The following is an 18,646-nucleotide window of genomic DNA, read 5'->3' as shown; positions in this document are numbered from 1 at the left end:
TAAGGTAGCTAGGGTTTATATCTTTTGTAACCTTTCTGTTTGGCAACATGATGGAGACTTAACTAAATTCTCTTACCTTGTCAAGAGTTTGTGGCCATGACACGGTGCTCAGTAACAAGCTAGCTTTTCAGGTCAGGAAAGAAAATGGCAGTTGTAGCTGGATGCAGATCCTTATTATAGTCATAAGTAAGCATATCTGATGATGGGGAAGGAAGAAAGCTCATTATATGTGGGTTGTGGGGACCACTATGTCAGGAACCCGAGAGAGATAAAGCCCCACCCCACACCCCTGTGTCTCTACGTTCTGTGTGACCTGGAATGGAGGTTTCCTGAGGGAGAAGGCTCTGCGGTGAAAAGGACCTTATAGAGCGTTGTGTGAGTAGTGAATGACCTGGACAGTGTATGGGGTATTAAACACACACAATACACACTTATACACACACAAACACACACACTCTCATGCTCACACACACTCACACACTTAAAATAAGGGAAGGCTACATTAAGCCAGTAAAGCATTTTATATCTGATTTTATGTGAAGCTTCTTTTTAAATATTTTTTAAAACTTAATATGAAATAGTATCTTAGAATTGGGTGAAACCTTCTAAATATAAAAGAAAGTAATGCTATAAGACAAGTTAAATTTGAGCAAATATAAGAAGATGAGACCAAGTTACCAAGAAAATCAAATCTTATCTGATATCTGTCAGCTACTTGATATACTCACAGAAATCCACAGAATGAGACCAACAAGGACATAGAAAATAAGCTTTATTTTGGAAGGTTATTTGGAGGCATTTCAACACAGCAATATTCCTCTCTTCATAGACAGAAAATGTATTTTCTAGAAAATTTTAGTATGTTAGTACTTACCCTAAATCTGTCATCATTTCTGGTGGACAGTGTGTTCTTAAAACATTATAACCATAAGAAGATAACACTGATTTTCACCACATTTTCCATCACAAAGAAGTCCAGGAGTTGCCCTTTTTGGAGAACAGCAGGATGGGCTTGATAAATCAAAAGGTGAATGTCACTCTGAACTCTTGCACCATTGACTTAAAGCAGATGGTTTTAATTAAACACCATTCACAGCTTTATCACTATTTCTGATAAGCCTAGAGTTCAGAACTAATAGTGCTGCTATTCAGAAACTACCTGTAAAAAAAAAAAAAACCTTATATCTTTCCCAAACAAAATCTCTTTTAAAAATTAAGCTGGGTCAAAACTCACTCCAAAATAAAGTAGACAGTGTTTATTTTTACCCACTTGCAGTGTGTAGTCAGGACTTTAATGATGGGCTTCCCAGGTGACCTACGGATTAAGTCTCAGCTCTATCACTGATATGGCCTGAATTCAAGCCCTGGCCAGGGAGCTAACCCACATTGTGCAGCAGTCCTCTCCTGTCTCGCCTGCTGCTCCCCTAGCAGTGTATTTCACTAAATCTGCCTGTTTTGCTCCCCATTCTGTCTCTGGTGAATCCTCTCACCCCCTGCACCTCTGACCTATACCCCAGCTCTTCTATGCCAAAATAAAAAGAGTTCAACAATTACCTCTGCACTTGTTATAGAATGTACTTTTTAGCAGCTAAATATTCTTTTAACATTTAAATATCCTTTAGTACTTATTTATTGGATTTATTAATTTCTACATTACTATTTTTTTAATTTCAGAATTAGTGTCCAAGATTTATTTTAATTCTTAAATATTGGTTCCATAATTTTATGTCATCAATATGAAAGATACAGAAAAGCCCACATCTCAACATGGTAGAATACTTTTTCCTGTTTCCTCTTAAAATGCTTCTCCAGTGACCATTGAGTTAATTAAGCTAGATTAACTTCCATTATTCTCTGAGTAAAGATTTTGCTGAATTTTTCCAAATGTTAAACAAACACCAATTAAATTCTTATATATTAATTGATGTCTTCGGAGGGTTTATCTGTAATTAAACTGGATAAATCTTACTGTAACAATGACAGTTTGATAAAAAATTTATCAAGTGTATTTTACTGTAAAACAATCCAGTAAGTAAGCAGGGTCTGTGATAAAATATAAAAATCACACAACAATCTCATCTCATGAGAAATATGCAGTTACTAGAGTTTAGATCAGGAGCTAAAATAATGACATTCTGTGATTGCTACAGGCTGTTTGTAAGGTCAGGAATGGACCAGTGCAGGTTTTCTGATCCCATGCAGACCAGGTAAAGGAGGAGTCAGAGTCCTTAGTGGCTTTTTGCAGGTCTTTTTATTGGGATTTACCCGGTACACAGCAGGTAAGGGTGCTGGGGGGCCGGGAGGCTGGCAGGCCTCCCAGCCCCCAGCAAGTCTTCACTCTATCTGGGCTCTCCGGCCTTCTCTCAGCTTCTGCTTCTCTTGCTTCTCTCTCAGCATCTCTTTCGGCTTCTCCTGCCGTCCCCGTGATGCTGCCCTTAAAAAGCACCATCTGAGCCCAGGTGAATCCCATTTACCTCTGCCTATACCCTATTCCAGGTGCCCGCCATCAGACATGCATTCAGGACCGCCAGGATCCCTCATCTATCCTGATGGCAGGAGGGCAGAAAAGCCTGACATTTTTCCTTATCCTACACTGTTCATCCAGCAAGAACAGAAACATGATCTTTTTAAATGTATAAGTCAATAGTAAAATATTAGTATCTGAAATTTCTATATAGTAAAGAGATACATTTATAAAGTAAAGAGATAATATTACTGCGTGAAAATTGCCTTAGAGTTTGAGAAAGAGTTCATTTACTCTGCTCTTGTTAGTGTCATAGTATGGCTTTAATGGATGAACAAAGTAGGTAATTGAGATGAAATGAAGTTTGATTTTTTTTCAGTGATATTATCAATTCACAGTTTAATAGTGGCATATTTTCAATAATGTTATATGTTTTAAACAAAGACCATAGGTGCACTAAACACACAGGAGCATGTTTTGAGGAATTATTTATTAGTAGCAGCTAGGATGCTTTTCTAAGTGTTTAATTTATTGATGTTCACAACGTTGCTTATTGCTTATGATAGAAAAAAGAGTTCAACATAAAGGTTAAATTAGAAAATTCAGAAAATGTAACTGTTAAAACAGGCTTCTGAGTAATATTTAAAGATATTAGAAAACATTTGTTACATCTTGTTTTTTTATTGCATTTTTATTGTGGCCAGGTTCCGTTTATAGCACTCTGTGATTTACAGATATAATATCACACCTATCCATATTACTACCCTCACCACCAAAGGACCTCCTCACCCCACTGCTCCAATCCCTCCCCTACCCCATGGTAACCTCAATGCTGGATTCAGATATCTATAGTCTTTTGATCTATTGATATCTTAAATCATATAATGTCAGTCTCTGCCTCTTGTTACCTTTTTAAGCTAGACGTTTGTTTTTATCTCTTATAAACATGGCTGTCCCTGATTTTTTTAGGGTCTCATTTGATTATAGAATTGTTTTTTAACAGAGAATTGTTTTTTAACACTTTGACTTTGTGCCTTTGTTATCCTTGAGCTGTGTCTCTTGGAGAGAGCAGAAAATTGGGCTTTGTTTTTGACCTAACCAGTCCTTCTATGCCTTTTCATTGATTAATTCAGTCCATTTATGTTAAGGATTCTTATTGAGCTATTTTGGCTTGCTGTTGCCATTTTTTCTTTACTTTTCTGGTTCTATTTCCCTGTTGAATGTTTGGGTATGTGAACTTTCTTCAATTTCATTAAGAGAGCTTCTTTCAACTTTTCTTATGGGGGAGTAATGCCAGGATAGGGCACTGAGCAGGTTTTCTATGATCCGAGCAGACCTGGTAAAGGAGAGTCCTGGAGCCATAGGTGGGTTTCTCAGGCTTTTTTTTTTTTAAATTATTTATTATTATTATTTTTTAAATTTTACATCTTTTACATCATTTTTCATTTTTGCACAATGAATGCATTTTCATCTTGGTTATAGTCCCCATGCAATTCCTACCCTCCGTTGTTTTGATCCTACGCTGTCCTTCTTCCTCCCCCCCCCCCCCCCCCCGCAGTGTGTCTCTGGTTTGTAGTTGTTTGTTGATTTTGGTTTTTACTTTATTATAATTAGTCTTTTTCCTGGTCCCTTATTTAGGTTTTCTAGATTGCTGCTATGAGTGAGATTATCTGGTATTTTTCTTTTTCTTTCTTGCTTATTTCGCTGAACAGATTCCTTCCAGCTCCATCCATGTTGCTGCAAATTGCATTAGTTTATCTTTTTTTGATTGCTGAGTAATATTCCATTGTGTATGCAAAAGAGACATTGCGTATATGTACCACATCTTCTTGATCCAGTCATCTATTTGTGGGCATTTGGGTTGTTTCCATAGCTTAGCTATTGTAAATAGTGCTGCTGTAAACATAGGGGTGCAGGTGCTCTTTTGAATTAATGTTTCTGGGTCCTTTGGGTAAATACCTAGGAGTGGAATTGCTGGATCATGTGGAAGCTCCATCTTTAGCAGGTTGAGGAATCTCCACACAGCTTTCCATAGTGCTTGGACCAGTTTGCTCTCCCACCAGCAGTGTAGGAGAGTTTCCTTTTCTTCATATCCTTGCCAACATTTGTTGCTAGTTTTTTTAATATGTGCCATTCTCACTGGTGTAAGATGGTGTCTCATTGTAGTTTTTGTTTGTTTGTTTTTATTTAAATATTTTATTTTATATAATTCTTACATCTTTTTTCATCTTTGCACAATGTATACATTTTCATTTTGGTTATATTCCCCATACAATTGCACCCCCCCTTATTTTGACTCTAGTCCTTCCTTTCCCTGCCTCTCCCCCCCACCATAATGTGTCTCTGGTTTGTAGTTGCTTGTTGATTTTGATTTTTACTTTGTATTGATTAGTCTTCTTCCTGGTCTCTTATTTAGGTTTTCTAAATTCCTGCTCTGAGTGAGACCATCTGGTATTTTTCTTTTTCTTTCTGACTTATCTCGCTGAGCATGATCCCTTCTAGCTCCATCCATGTTGCTGCAAACTGCATATGTTTATCTTTTTTGATTGCTAAGTAATATTCCATTGTGTATGCAAAAGAGACAATAGCCAAAACAAAGAGAAACCCCACCGACTGGGAGAACATTTTTGCACACAACACTAACAATAAAGGACTGATCATAAAAATCTACAAAGAGCTGATGAGACTCAACAAAAACAAAGACAATAATCCAGTCAAAAAATGGGCAGAAGAGCTAAAAAGAAAGTTCTCTGAAGAAGAAATGCAAATGGGTTTCTCAGACTTTTAGTTAGCTTGTGCATGTAGTGCAGCAACCAGGTACATGGCAGGCAGGGCTGCGGGGTGGCGGGGGGCAGGAGGCCAGCAGTCCTCCAAGCCCCCAAGCCCCCAGCAAGTCTTCACTCTTGGCTTCTCTCTCTCCCCTTCTCTCTCCTGCCTCTGTCCTGCTTCTTTTCTCCTGCCTCTGCTCTGCTTCTGCTTCTGCTTCTCTTGGTGACTATCTCAATACTCCTCCCATGACCCACGGAAGTAAACATGACAGCTTGCGACAATGTAATAACTGTAGGTGCCCTATCAGGCAGGGTAATCCTAATGGTGGGAGGGCAGAAAAACCTGAAAACCATTTACTCTACAGGGAGGTACAGTGTTAGTACCTTCAACTTTCGTTTGCCTGGGAAATCTTTATTTCCCCCTAATATCTGAAAGAATGACTTTCAGGGTATAGTATTCTTGGCTGAGAGGTTTTATTGTTGAGTGTTTTGTATACTTCATTCTATTCTCCTCGTAGTGTTTCTGCTAAGTCTGATGTAAAGCCAATTTGAGTACCATTTACCTAGTTTTTTTTCCCTAGCCCCTTCAATATTCATTCTGTTGAACATACTACTCTGTGTCTTGGTATCAGTCTCATTGCATTTAGAGAACTAGGTGTTTTATTGATCTCATGGAATTGTACATTTGTTCCTTCAACAGGTTTGAGAAATTGGCCTCTTATTTCTTTGAATAAGCTCTCTGTATTCCTCTTTCTCTGCCTCTTCTAAGATACTCGTAATTTTTTGTTGATGTTGTTGTTCACTTTCCTAATGGGGTTGTGTCATTATTGAAATGTTTCCACTTTTTAAAACTTACCTTTTTCTCTCTTCTTCAGCCTATGTCTTATGTTCATTATTGTGTATAAGATCATTGATTCAATCCTCGGTTTGGTCTATTCTGCTTCCATAGCTTTCTTTATCCATTATTATCTCACCTGTGAACTTTTTATAGTCTTAATATCTGTTATTAAAGTTTCAATTTCTATTTTCAGTTCATTAATTATATTTCTCAAATCATTCTCTCGTTTTTCGAAATTTTGTTCAATCTGATGAACTTTACTGAGTTCTCTTGTATCTTTTTTCTTTTTTTCTGTTTTTCTTTTTCCATCTTTCATTATTTTCTCTATAAAGTAATTTTTTAAATAAATTTTATTTTTATATTCCCCATACAATTGCGACCCCCTTATTGACCCCAATCCCGCCCCTCCCCGCCCCCCACTCCCCATAGAGTGTCTCTGGTTCATAGTTTTTGTTGATTTTGATTTTTACTTTCATATAGTTATTCATTTTCCTGTTCCCTTATTTAAGTTTTCTAGATTCCTGTTATGAATGAGACCATCTGATATTTTTCTATTTCTTTCTGGCCTATTTCGCTGAGCATGATCCCTTCCAGCGCCATCCATATTGCTGCAAATTGCATTTGTTTATCTTTTTTGAATGCTGAGTAATATTCCATGGTGTATATGTACCACATCTTCTTGATCCAGTCATCTATTTTTGGGCATTGGGTTGTTTCCAAAGCTTAGCTATTGTAAATAGTGCTGCTATAAACCTAGGGGTGCAGGTGCTCTTTGGAATTGATGTTTCTGTGTCATTTGGGTAAATACCTAGGAGTGGGATTGCTGGATCATATGGAAGCTCTATATTTAGTAGGTCCAGAAATCTCCACACAGCTCTCCATAGTGGTTGGACCAGTTTGCACTCCTACCAACAGTGCAGGAGAGTTCCTTTTTCTCCACACCCTCGCCAACATTTGTTGTTGCTAGTTTTTGTAACATGTGCCATTCTCACTGGTGTAAGATGGTATCTCATGGTAATTTTGATTTGCATTTCCCCGATTACAAGTGATGTTGAACATTTTTTCATATGCCTGTTGGCCATTTGCATTTCCTCTTCAGAGAAGTTTCTTTTTAGCTCTTCTGCCCATTTCGCTGCTTGTAATTGGTCTGTTTAGGTGTTCTATTTCTTCTTTATCTAGCTTTGGGTGATTGTAGAGTTGTAGGAATTTGCCCATCTTCTCTAGATTGTTGTACTTGTTTCCATATAACTGTTCATAGTAGTTACTGATTATTCTTTTGATTTCTGCTGTGTCCGTTGTGATTTCTCCTCTTTCATTTATGATCCTGTTTATTTGTGCGTTCTCCCTTTTTTTCCTTTGTGAGCCTGGCTAGGTGTTTGTCTATTTTATTGATTTTTTTGAAGAACCAGCTCTTGGTTTCATTGATCTTTTGGATTGTTTTTTTAGTTTCAATTTCATTTATTTCTGCTTTGGTTTTTATTATTTCTTTTCTTCTACTGGTTTTGGGTTTTTTTTGTTGCTCTTTTTCTAGATCTTTGAGCTTCGAGGTTAGGTTGTTTCTTTGAGTTCTTTCTTGTTTCTTGATGTGAGCCTCTGTCAAGCATGTGTGCATCCACACTGTTCAGCTCTCTCCTCTTTAGGTCCTCTGACTTAGCAGCTGCCCTGCTCTCTCTATCCACCGCCCTGGAGTACAGCCTCCCAGTGTTTCTCTTCACCCACCTCCTGCTACATGAAGCATGACTCTCTGCTCTTTGTCAGTCAGTGTTGATCTCTGATGCCCATGTGTCGGGTGAATGTTTTTACTGGCTTTTCTGCCCTCCCACCATTGGGATTGCCCTGCCTGATGGGGCACCCTCAGTTGTTACATTGTTGGAAACTATCTTGTTTACTTCTGTGGGCCATGGCAGGAGTGTAGAAAGAGTCACCAGGAGAAGCAGAAGCAGGAGAGAGACGCAGGAGAGGGAAGGAGAAAAAGAAGCCAGAGAAGCCCAGAGTGAAGACTTGCTGGGGGTTTGGAGGCCTACCAGCCTCCTGGCCCCCCAGAATTCCTGCCTGTTGTGAACCTGGTTGCTGCTATATCTGTAACAGCTCAAAAAAGGCCTGAGAAAGCCACCAAGGGCTCCAGGACTCTCCTTTACCCGTCTGCTGGATCACAGGAAACCTGCTCAGTGTCCCATCCTGCCCCTATAGCATGTGTTACAGCTTTGCCCAGTTTTGTGGAACGCTGAACGTGGTATTCTCTGGTTAACTGTTGGGTGATCCTCTCAGCAGGGAAATAAGCAACCTCCTCTCTTGCCCTGTTGGTCTGTGTGGGGTAAGTAGGGGGAAAAAGCATCAGGATTTTCCGCCCTCCCACTGTGCATGCACACTCAGCCTAAAGGCGTGGTGCCATGTGGCATGGCGGGCGTGGCATGCAAGTGTGGGTGGTATAGCGTGGCGCAGTGTGGTGCGGTGCCGAGGATGAAGGAGTGGAGCAGAGTGGCAGAACACTACAGAGTACTACGACGACTAAAAGCGGAGAGCATGAAGACACCAATAGGCCTGCTAGAACCGGTAATGGACCTACCCGGAATGGGTTCCTTGTGTGACATTTGGTGTAGACGGCAGGATGGTTCAAAGCAGGACAGCTTGACACAGACAGGTATGGAACCCTTTGAAACCTCAAGAGGGATTTCCAGATGGCCAGCCACGAGCAGATGGTACCTGGTGGCCAGCCTCCTCTCCCAGTGGGCACCTCCCCAGGAATGGCCAGAGGTAGATGGCTCCCCGGGGCAGTTGGAACAGGCCCTGTATGAAATAGAACAGACCCTGGAGAGATACAGTGCCCGCGAGGTGGCAGGGGCGGTGCAATGGGTGTTTCTCACAGCTCTGCGAGAGTGTAGGCAGAAAGAGTGATCCAGAATCCAGCAAGTACTTGATGAGATGCGGGAAGAGATGCAGATGCTACAACACTGTTTGAGGATTCTGGAGGAAGAAGTTCGGATACCAACCCACCATTCTGGAGATGCCAGACTCCTTCTCAGGAGAGGAGGAGAGGGAGGCTGGCCCTTTGCCCAAGTCACAGCCAGTGGTGGCGAACCAACCTGCGACTCTGGGGGTGCCAGACTCCTCCTCAGGAGAGGAGGAGAGGGAGGTTGGCCCTTTGCCTGATTCTCAGCCGGTGGTGGCAAACCAACCTGCCACTCCAGAGATGCTGGACTCCTCTGGAGAGGAGGAGGATGCTGGTCCCATGCTCCAGGCCCGCCTGGTGGTGACTCAGAAGATGAAGCGACAGCAACCCATCACCCCAGGGGATGAGGCTGCTGGGCCACCACAAATGACGGAATTACTGCCTACCGACCTTACACACAGATGGAACTGTGAACTTGGGCAAACAGTTCCGCTAGAAACCAGGGGAACCCTTGGCAGCCTGGCTGCTGCGTTTGTGGGACCTGGGGGTGGATGGGATTATTTGCCTGGCACAAGAGATGGAAAGACAGACCTCAGTGACTTTACACCCATCCTTGAGGCAGAGGCTGCAGAGTAGCCGGCAGTATGGCCGGCAGTATGGCCAGGGTGACCACACCCTGCTGGAATGGATAATGGCTGCCATACAAACAGTATGGGCTGATGCAGGAGACGTGCAGGAGACCATGAGCAGATTGCAGACATACGCAGAGCTGGTACAGGTACTTCAGGAATTGGGGGTGTGGCAGGCCGTGTTCATTGTGAACACTCATGGTCCTGATGATGAGCGTTTCACAGCAGGGATGAGAGATTTGGTATTAAAGAATGCCCCCTCATCCTCATTTGGATCCCTCATAACAGTTCTAGCCCCCTATGTGGGATGTCAAATACATGACGTCACAACCATGATAGCTAGCTTGAGTGAAGTCGAGAGCTGGCGCTCTCAAATTCAGAAAGGAATACGGGTAGTTGTTGAACAGTCAAAAGGAATACCAAGGAGGGCAAGGAAGCTACTTGGCATTACAAAACCTGTTAAAGTTACCCGTAACCATATGTGGACAGACTTAGTCAGAGCAGGTGTAAATCACACTGAAATACATGCAAAGCCCAATGCATATTTGTTAGAATTATGGAAGCATATGCAAAAAGAGCAGAGGTTCATGTCCATGAGAAGGACTGCTGCTCAGGGCAAACCTGGAAGCTTGAGGCCTCAGGCACGTGCCCTGCACCTGGAAGACCACTTGCTGCCAACCCTGCCCTCGGGAGATGGCCTGATCACTTTCGAATAGGGTGAGGGCCAAGGAACCTGTCCACAGGGGACCGGCAGGGACCAGAGGCCACATGTAGTGGAGCTTGCCATCTTCTGGTCCCCGACTAACGTGCAAAGGGTTTTGGCTTTAGTAGACACAGGAGCAGAATGTACTCTGCTCTGTGGAAATCCAGGAAAATTTCAAGGGTCTGCTTGTTACATCGATGGCTATGGAGGCCACTGATGCCAGCTACAATATTATTTTCGGACACAAAATTGGCATGCATATTGCCAGATGGGAGGGATCTCCCATTGCTGGTACCAGTGACTTCTTTATCTTTCCGTCCCTAGGAGAATTGAACTTAGTTGTGTTGTGTGTATATACTGTTTGCTTTTGTGTATCATGGCTGCAGTGCTTATGTTTGTTAAAGGAAACTTGTATATATTTGTATATAGACTGTATGGCAGAAAACCCTGAGGGGGTGGATTGTGGGGTAAGTAAGGAGGAAAAGCGTCAGGCTTTTCCGCCCTCCCACTGCGCATGCGTACTCAGCCAAAAGGCGTGGCGCCGTATGGCGTGACGTGCATGGCGTGTGTGTGTGTGTGTGTGTGTGTGTGTGTGTGTGTGGATGCCATAGCTTGGCGCAGTGCAGTGTGGCACAGTACCAAGAACGGAGGAGTGGAGTGGAGTGGCAGAGCACTATGGAGTACGACGACGACTAAAAGTGGAGAGCATGAAGACACCAACAGGCCTGCTAGAACCGGTAATGGACCTACCCGGGCGGGGTTGGTTGCGCAACAGTCTGTCACTGCTTGTAGTCTTCATTGGAACAAATTCCTTGCATGAAGTTTGTCCTTAACTCTCACAAAAGATACAAGGAGGGAAAAAGCCATGGATCTGCTTACTTCAGTAAAGCAGATTTCCTTGGCTAGTTCTGACTGGGTGTGTCCCAATGTGTAGTTATAGGGTCTAGAGTCCAGGCTTCATTTGGCCCCTATCAGAGTTCCTGGCTCAGTATAACACAGACCAAACTTCTCCAGTAAATGCTAGCTAAGTCAGTTTCTTCTCCCCTTTTCATCATTATTTCTTCCCTAATCCTCCCCCCACCCTTTTTTTTTTTTTTTTTGTATCCTGCCTCAGAGAAGTATAGACCTGACCCTTTGTAGATATTTTTGGAGTGAATTCCATATATTCTCTGTCCTTTGCTTTGCCTACTTTTCCTTTAATGAGAAGAGTAAGAATTTTTGGTTTCTATAGAGGGCAAGTTACGAAAGTTGCAGTTGGAACTTGGGAATGGAAAGAGAATTTATGAAGTCTTAGATTTCTAACTTGGGGCCTCCCCGGTGGCGCAGTGGTTGAGCGCTGGGTTGCAAAGCTGCCCGCAGCCTCGGCGGCGCTATTTTGATCCCCGGCTGCTCCCCGGCCACTGGAGGAGGGTCCCACATGCCACGCAGACCTCTCCTGCCTCCCGCTGCTCCCCTCAACAGTGTACTTCGGTCCTTCTGCCTGCTCTGCTCCCCGCTCTGGCTCTGGTGAATTCTCTCACCCTCCCGCACTTCTGACTGTACCCAGTGCATGTATAAACAAAACAAACAAACAAATAAATAAATAAATAAAACATGCCTCTAAAAAAAAAAAATTCTAAGTTGGATAAGGAAGCTCTTAATGAAGTCATTCTGTCCTACAGTGTGAGGATTCTCATCTCAGTAATAATAGATGTTGCAATGACTTTCCTTACATTGTTAGCACATTATTTCCCTCACTGGTCTTGTATGGTAGCTTCATTGCTAAGGCTGAGAGATTTCAGATTTCCCAAGTGCCTTTGCCAAATCTCATTTTAATAACACCTTAACAATACATTAATACTATGATTTTTAAGTTACTGCTCTTAACAATTCATGTTTATATAAAAAATATACAAAAGTAAACTAAATACATCAGCACTCAGATCCCAGCACTCTTAGAAACTTGTATGTTTTCCAAGTTATTCTGAACCCTGTATTTTAAGTTCCTATGTTATTTTTTGCCCCAGGCAGCAAGGTGTACTGTTCTCCCTTTTTGCACAGTTCCTTACTCTGCCAGGCAGCTGACCTCCTTGTGTTAAAAGGAGTATTTCACATCTGCAACAGTTATTCTTGGGAAACATTGACTCTCCTTTCTTGGCTTTTGGTATATAGGACAGGATGGCAGAGGTCTTTGAAAAGCTTGGTTATTTAGAGAAAAGCATATAAATGAAATAAAATGCTTTAGTTGCAGATTGGACAGAAGCAAAAACCTGAAACAGAAACCACAGTATAAGAAACTCATTATATCACATCTTTGGTTAACTTGGACCTGAGAAAACCACATGAAGTGTGAAAAAATTTACTTGTTTCTTAACTCAGACTGTGCATTCTTTTTTAAATTTTTTTTCTTTAGTTTATTAAATTTAGCCATATTCCACTCCCTGAATTAGGTGACATTTATGTGTGGACGTTTCACTTAAACTCTTTGTGTGGGCCATAAAGTTTGAACAGAGAAAATTTCTGGACATCCTACTTACTTTTTTTTAATTAATATTTTATTTTATGTAATTCTTACATCATTTTTCATTTTTGCACAATGTATGCATTTTCATTTTGGTTATATTCCCCATAGAATTACACCCCCCTTTTTTTGACCCTAGTCCTTCCTCTCCCCCTTCCCTCCCCCTCCCAGTGTGTCTCTGGTTTATAGTTGCTTGTTGATTTTGATTTTTACTTTATTGTAATTAGTCTTTTTCCTGGTCCCTTATTTAGGTTTTCTAAATTCCTGCTATGAGTGAGACCATTTGTTTTTTTCCTTTTTCTTTCTTATTTCACTGAGCATGATCCCTTCTAGCTCCGTCCATGTTGCTGCAAACTGCATGTGTTTATCTTTTTTGATTGCTGAGTAATATTCCATGGTGTATATGTACCACATCTTCTTGATCCAGTCAACTATTTTTGGGCATTTGGGTTGTTTCCATAGCTTAGCGATTGTAAATAGTGCTGCTATAAACATAGGGGTGCAGGTGCCCTTTTGAATTAGTGTTTCTGTGTCATTTGGGTAAATACCTAGGAGTGGAATTGCTGGATCATATGGAAGTTCTATCTTTAGTAGGTCAGTAAATCTCCACACAGCTCTCCATAGTGGTTGGACCAGTTTGCACTCCCACCAGCAATATCCTACTTACTTTTTAAGCTAAGAATCTTCTATACATGTGATGCCTGAGGTAAAGGTTGAGTTTCACATGAGGGCATCCTGCACTTGAATTTCTAGAACCTCACATCGAGTCATATCTCCTGTTGACTTCCTTTGAGACTGTCTGACAACTCCAGTAACCACAAGTCTGTCTCCTTCACTTGTCTCCCATTCCTCTCCTGATATAGTTCCCAGTGCTCCTCCCTGCTTATAAGGCTGGCTATGAGCCAGCCCTGCCGCAGCCCAGCCTACCTTGTACGTGTCTGTATCAATTACTTCTAGCCACTGCTCTACGCTCCTTCCCTGAAATGTCCTCATGATTTCCCTTGGTTATTCTTTTTGCTGCAAACACATCTCCCCTATTTTTTTCTTTTTTCTACTCACTCTTCAAGTCTCATTCTAAATGTTACTATGCAGAGAGCCTTCCACAGTGCCCCCGCCCCTTTACCCCTACCATCCAGACCTGGCAAGGATACTTTCCTGGTTATAACATCTCAAATTATATTCTACTTCTTGTTAATTAGTCATATTAGTAACTGCATTCAATTATATGTCCATAATCCATTACTTCCTAACAAACCACCCTCCAGCATAGTGACTCTAATTCAGTCTTAATCTCATGCTGCCCTGGGTTCACTGGACTCAGCTTGGAGTCTGTCAGGCAGATGCACTTTCTGTGGCCTCCTCACATGTCTGAATCCTTATTCCTCCTTCACCTCTTTCCTTTCTCTACCCCTTCTACCTCATCTCTCCATGAGGTTTGCCCTTTTCAGAGCATGGACATCTCAGAGTGATCATGTACTGTGACTGGCTTCCAAGAGTCAGGAATGGAAACTGCCAGGGCAGGAGTGGCACTATGTCATTTATGCCATCACGAGCCCTACCCAGATTAAAGGGGGTAGAGAAATAGACCCCATCTCTTAATGTCTGAGTGGCACAGTCAGTGTAAAAGAGCTCATGTGGTGGGAGATAATGTTAGAATCTTTGAGAATTGCCTAATTCCCCTGCTAGATTGTGACCTTTCTGAAGTCAGTGTGCATGTGTTATACTATATTGGCACACAGGAGGTACTGAAAAGAACATTTTTGGGGAAATAAGTGAGAAACTCCAGAGAAAAGTCTTGGGCAAATATAAGATTAGTCATAGAAACAAATGCAAGTTAAACTCCATCTTCTGCTCACCCCTCCCTAGAATTTGTTATCCTCCCAACATGCTTTCATTTCACAAATCTTTCCCTTATGTATTATAGTGATTTCCTTTCCCATCTGTTTTCTCCAATAAAGATTCTTCAAGACATGCAGTATATTCTTCAATGCACTTACTTCAATGTTAGACAATATAGTGTAGGCCTTAAGGATCCAGACCAACTTACAAGTCAACCTGGGTTAGAATTCCAGCTCTTTCCATCCTCTTAGCTTTGTCACCTTGACAAATGAATTAACTCTTTTCTTGACAGTTAAGTTGGACGCATTAGTAGAACAATTCCACAGAACTGTTATGAATATTCAATGACATAATAAGACATATACAGTTTTTAGCACATATTTTTAGAACTTATTTCCAATAACTCTTGGTTATTATGTCTGTATGGTTGTTTGTAGGTACTTGTTGAGTGAGTAAACATTTAAAAATTTTCGAATACTCCCTTTCAAGGACACTCTATCCTATACTTGTTCCAGGTAAAATTACAATTTAAGTTTCCAAAGACATTTTACTTTTATAAAAATTCTATTTGAAAAATCTGTCATCTTGGGCCTTTCCATTTCATCTTTTTCTGTGTTATAGGAAGGTGGTGCAGCTGCTTTTTTCTCTCACTTCACCTGTCAAAGTTGGTCTCTTTGAGCTTAAGCAGGTATGATACGTGCGTTGACCAAACCCTATGCACTTGTTAAGAAAACTGTGAGAGACTGAACAATTTCATATTCCTTAGTTTTTGAGATTCGCAAAATATATCAGTTATATTTTGACTTATAAAGTGATTATTGCTAATATAGTGAAACTTAGATTTCAGAACGGTAACTGTGCAGTTACTTATACCATCTGCCTGAAAAGGTAAAATGAAAACAAAGTTGTTGAATATTTGAAATTCCAGATGGTTTGCAGGCCAGAGGTCGTTGATTAGTAAGAAAAGTTCTTGTCTCTGCATTTGTATCATTGTGGATGTTCCCTCTCTCAATTCTTAAAAACAAATTAAGTATTCCTACTTTTCAGAATTCTGACTTGTATCTAAAGTTGTAATGGGCTTGATTTAATATATGTTTCCTTGGGGTGGGGGGGAGATAGTTAAGGATTGATGTTAGAACAGAAGTTTCTGCTGCCTCCCTTTTATAAGCAGTAAAGCATGTTAAATCCTTTTATCTTGGGTATGCAGCCAGATAATATTTCATACCTTATAGTCCATAAGTTTCCTGATCATAATCAATCCGTCTTGTTGTTCTCACAGTTGCACACACTGCAGCTCAGTTGCCACTGTTCACCAAAATCTTAGCATTTCTTTCTGAGGATCACAGCACTTGATCTAAAAGGAAAAAGAAAAAAGACACAGGTTTTGCCATATAGAAATCAATAACAACAAATTTCAATGCTGTTTCATCTTGCCAGATGCCATCTTGATAGTGTTACTGCTTTTCCATGTTAGTAATGGCAGAACATGAGATTAAGATTCTCTCACAAGAGAGTGGTATAAACTGAGTTTATTTTTACTGCCTAAAAGCAACAAGGCTAGTTAGATACATGGAGGCAGTCAGCCACAATCAAATCAATGTTCTAGAAATTTCTTCAGCTTACCTGGTAAGTTAATGTCCATTTATTGAATCCATATTTTAAAAGGCAATAGGTGTAAAAATCTAACCAGCCTTTAAATTCATTCATTAAAGCATAGAACTTAAGCAGAGATGGTCTAAGGATTGAATGTGGTATTAGTAATACAGATAATGGAAATAAACTTGGAATTCACAAAACTGAATCCTGATTCCATCTCCAACCTACAACTAGCTGTATGATTTCAAGTCATTTTTCTCAAACTTGAGTATGTCCCAGACCCACGGGGAGGAGTTGGTAAAATGCAGATTCCTGGGTGCCATTCTAGATCATTTTCTTTGTTGATAAATACAAAGGAGACAAACGGGCTAATGGGAGAATATGTCGGTCAGGGTCCCAGACACCACCAAAATATGATTAATGTGAAAGAATTTTACTAGGGAACATACCTTTAAATGAAAATGGGAAGGAGCCATGAGAGGCTGGGAAAGCTGTAAATGTGACCCTGAGTGAGGGAGAGAGAAGGAAGTTTGGGTGGGGAAGCATCCTGTTGGGTTGTTGGAAAATTATTGACATATTTTTTCTGTTTTCTATGCAAAAATGCATCATGAGTTTTCTGACAACCCAATACATTGACCTGCAAAGTGAGGGAGATTTGGCATCCAGACTATCTGGAGTCCTGGAATCAAAGTCAGGTGATAGGAATGGCCCGTGTGTCCTGGGAATGGGCCTGCCTTAGTCTCCCTCCACACCAGTCATTGGATGGCAGCAGACCAGGTAGGTGTGGCCTGGGCTCTTGTGCAGCACTATGTGCTCCCTTAGCGGATAGTGACAATTCTGAGGTGCTTTGTTGTGGTCTGACCAGCGAGTAAGCAGTTTCTTTAAATGGAGTGACCAGGGAGGACCTCTGTGAAATGCCATTTGAACTGAGACCTGCATGATATAAAGGAATTACCTTATGATGATCTGGGTCTCAGTGGAAAGAGTAGGAAAAAGCAAGTACAACGTCTCAAAGGCAGGAACCAAGTGTTTCAGGAACAGAGCATCGAGTAAGAAACACTGAGTTGCAGGTGAGAGATATACTGGGGCCCTGCAGGAAGGACTGATATGCCAAATGAGGTAGTTTGAATCTTACTCTAAATAAAGTGGGGAGTCTCACAGACTATAAGCATCAGAATGAGGACATCTGGGACAAAAATGGAGCATGCATTAAGGAAAGTGAAGAGTCTTCTTGTGAGTTAGAAGACTAGTTAGTTTAAGCAACTCCAAATTATCTGCTTTTGAATTACTTCCTTTCTAAGTCTTTGAGATTCTGAAAATATGGTGGGTACTTCTTCTAGGGAAATAACAACAGCTGCCCTGATTTCTTTTATTCCATAATATATTTCAGGCTGTTGTTTTGTTGAGCCCCTCTTCTGATTCATCCTGGTAGCTCTTGCTTGTCACATATCCTGTTTCCCTACTCCATGACCCCTTTGATTTTTAACACCATGATGTGCATGCAGCCTTACATTTTAAGGCAGCTCACAAAGACCTTTACCAAAGTCAAACTGTTGAAACACAGATCCTCTCCTTCTGTGTTTTGTGTATTGTCTCTGAGATTAGATTCTATGTCATTCCCAAGGGCAAAATGGAAGGATATTGATTAATATATGAAGACAACATTTGGAAAAGAGAAATTAGTGGGATTGGGCTAAATTTGATTAATAAGCATATTTTTTTCCTGTGCTCACTTGGGCAGCACATATACTAAAATTTGATGATAAGCATGACCCCTGCACAAGGCTGACATGCACATTCATGAAGTGTGTGTCATAATTTTGCATCATATTCACAATAGCCAAGGCCTGGAATGAGACTAGATGCCTGTTGACAGATGGATCAAGAAATTGTCCTATACATACTCAATGGACTAGTGCTCAGCTATTTAAAAAGATGAAAGTGTGCATTTTGCATCAATACAGGGACCTTTTGCATCGGTATGGGTAGACCTTGAGGTGATAATGCAAAGGACCTAAGTCAGAAAGCAAATAATAGTCACTGGATGTTCAGTCGATTGTGGGATATAAATAACCAAAAAAACCAAACTGGCAAAACACAGCAAAAAAATTACCATCGAACTCTTTGAAAATTGTGGTGGCTACCAAAGGAGCTGAAGGGAGGGGAGAGGAGAGAAGGATGTATATGGTCATGCAGTGGAGCGGGAGCTTTGGTGGTGGCTGAATGAAGCATGTACACATGTCACAGTACATGTATGGTCAAAGCTATGCAGCTTTGATAACAAAAGGCAGGTGAATACATTTTGAATTAAAAAAAAAAGAATTTCTCCTATTTTGACCATTCTTGTGCCACCTCTCACCCCCTTTTGTCCTTTGAAACCCAGCTTGTAAGACAGCAGTATGGGTATCAATATGGAGTC

At 41.0% G+C, this 18,646-nt stretch overlaps 1 protein-coding gene and 1 pseudogene across 6 annotated transcripts in view; both read left to right on the top strand.

Moving 5' to 3' along the window:
* The window catches only part of SUCLG2 (succinate-CoA ligase GDP-forming subunit beta), a 458,258-nt gene that overhangs the window by 196,358 nt on the left and 243,254 nt on the right, over positions 1-18,646 (top strand). The window lies entirely within an intron of this gene.
* On the top strand, positions 17,953-18,047 carry LOC119237731 (U6 spliceosomal RNA; annotated as a pseudogene).

Source organism: Talpa occidentalis, unplaced genomic scaffold, assembly GCF_014898055.3.
Source record: "Talpa occidentalis isolate TD23 unplaced genomic scaffold, MPIMG_talOcc4v2.1 talOcc4.10, whole genome shotgun sequence".
Taxonomy (NCBI): Eukaryota; Metazoa; Chordata; class Mammalia; order Eulipotyphla; family Talpidae; genus Talpa; species Talpa occidentalis.
Note: the sequence above shows the minus strand (reverse complement) of the source record. Positions and strands in the feature narration are given on the sequence as shown.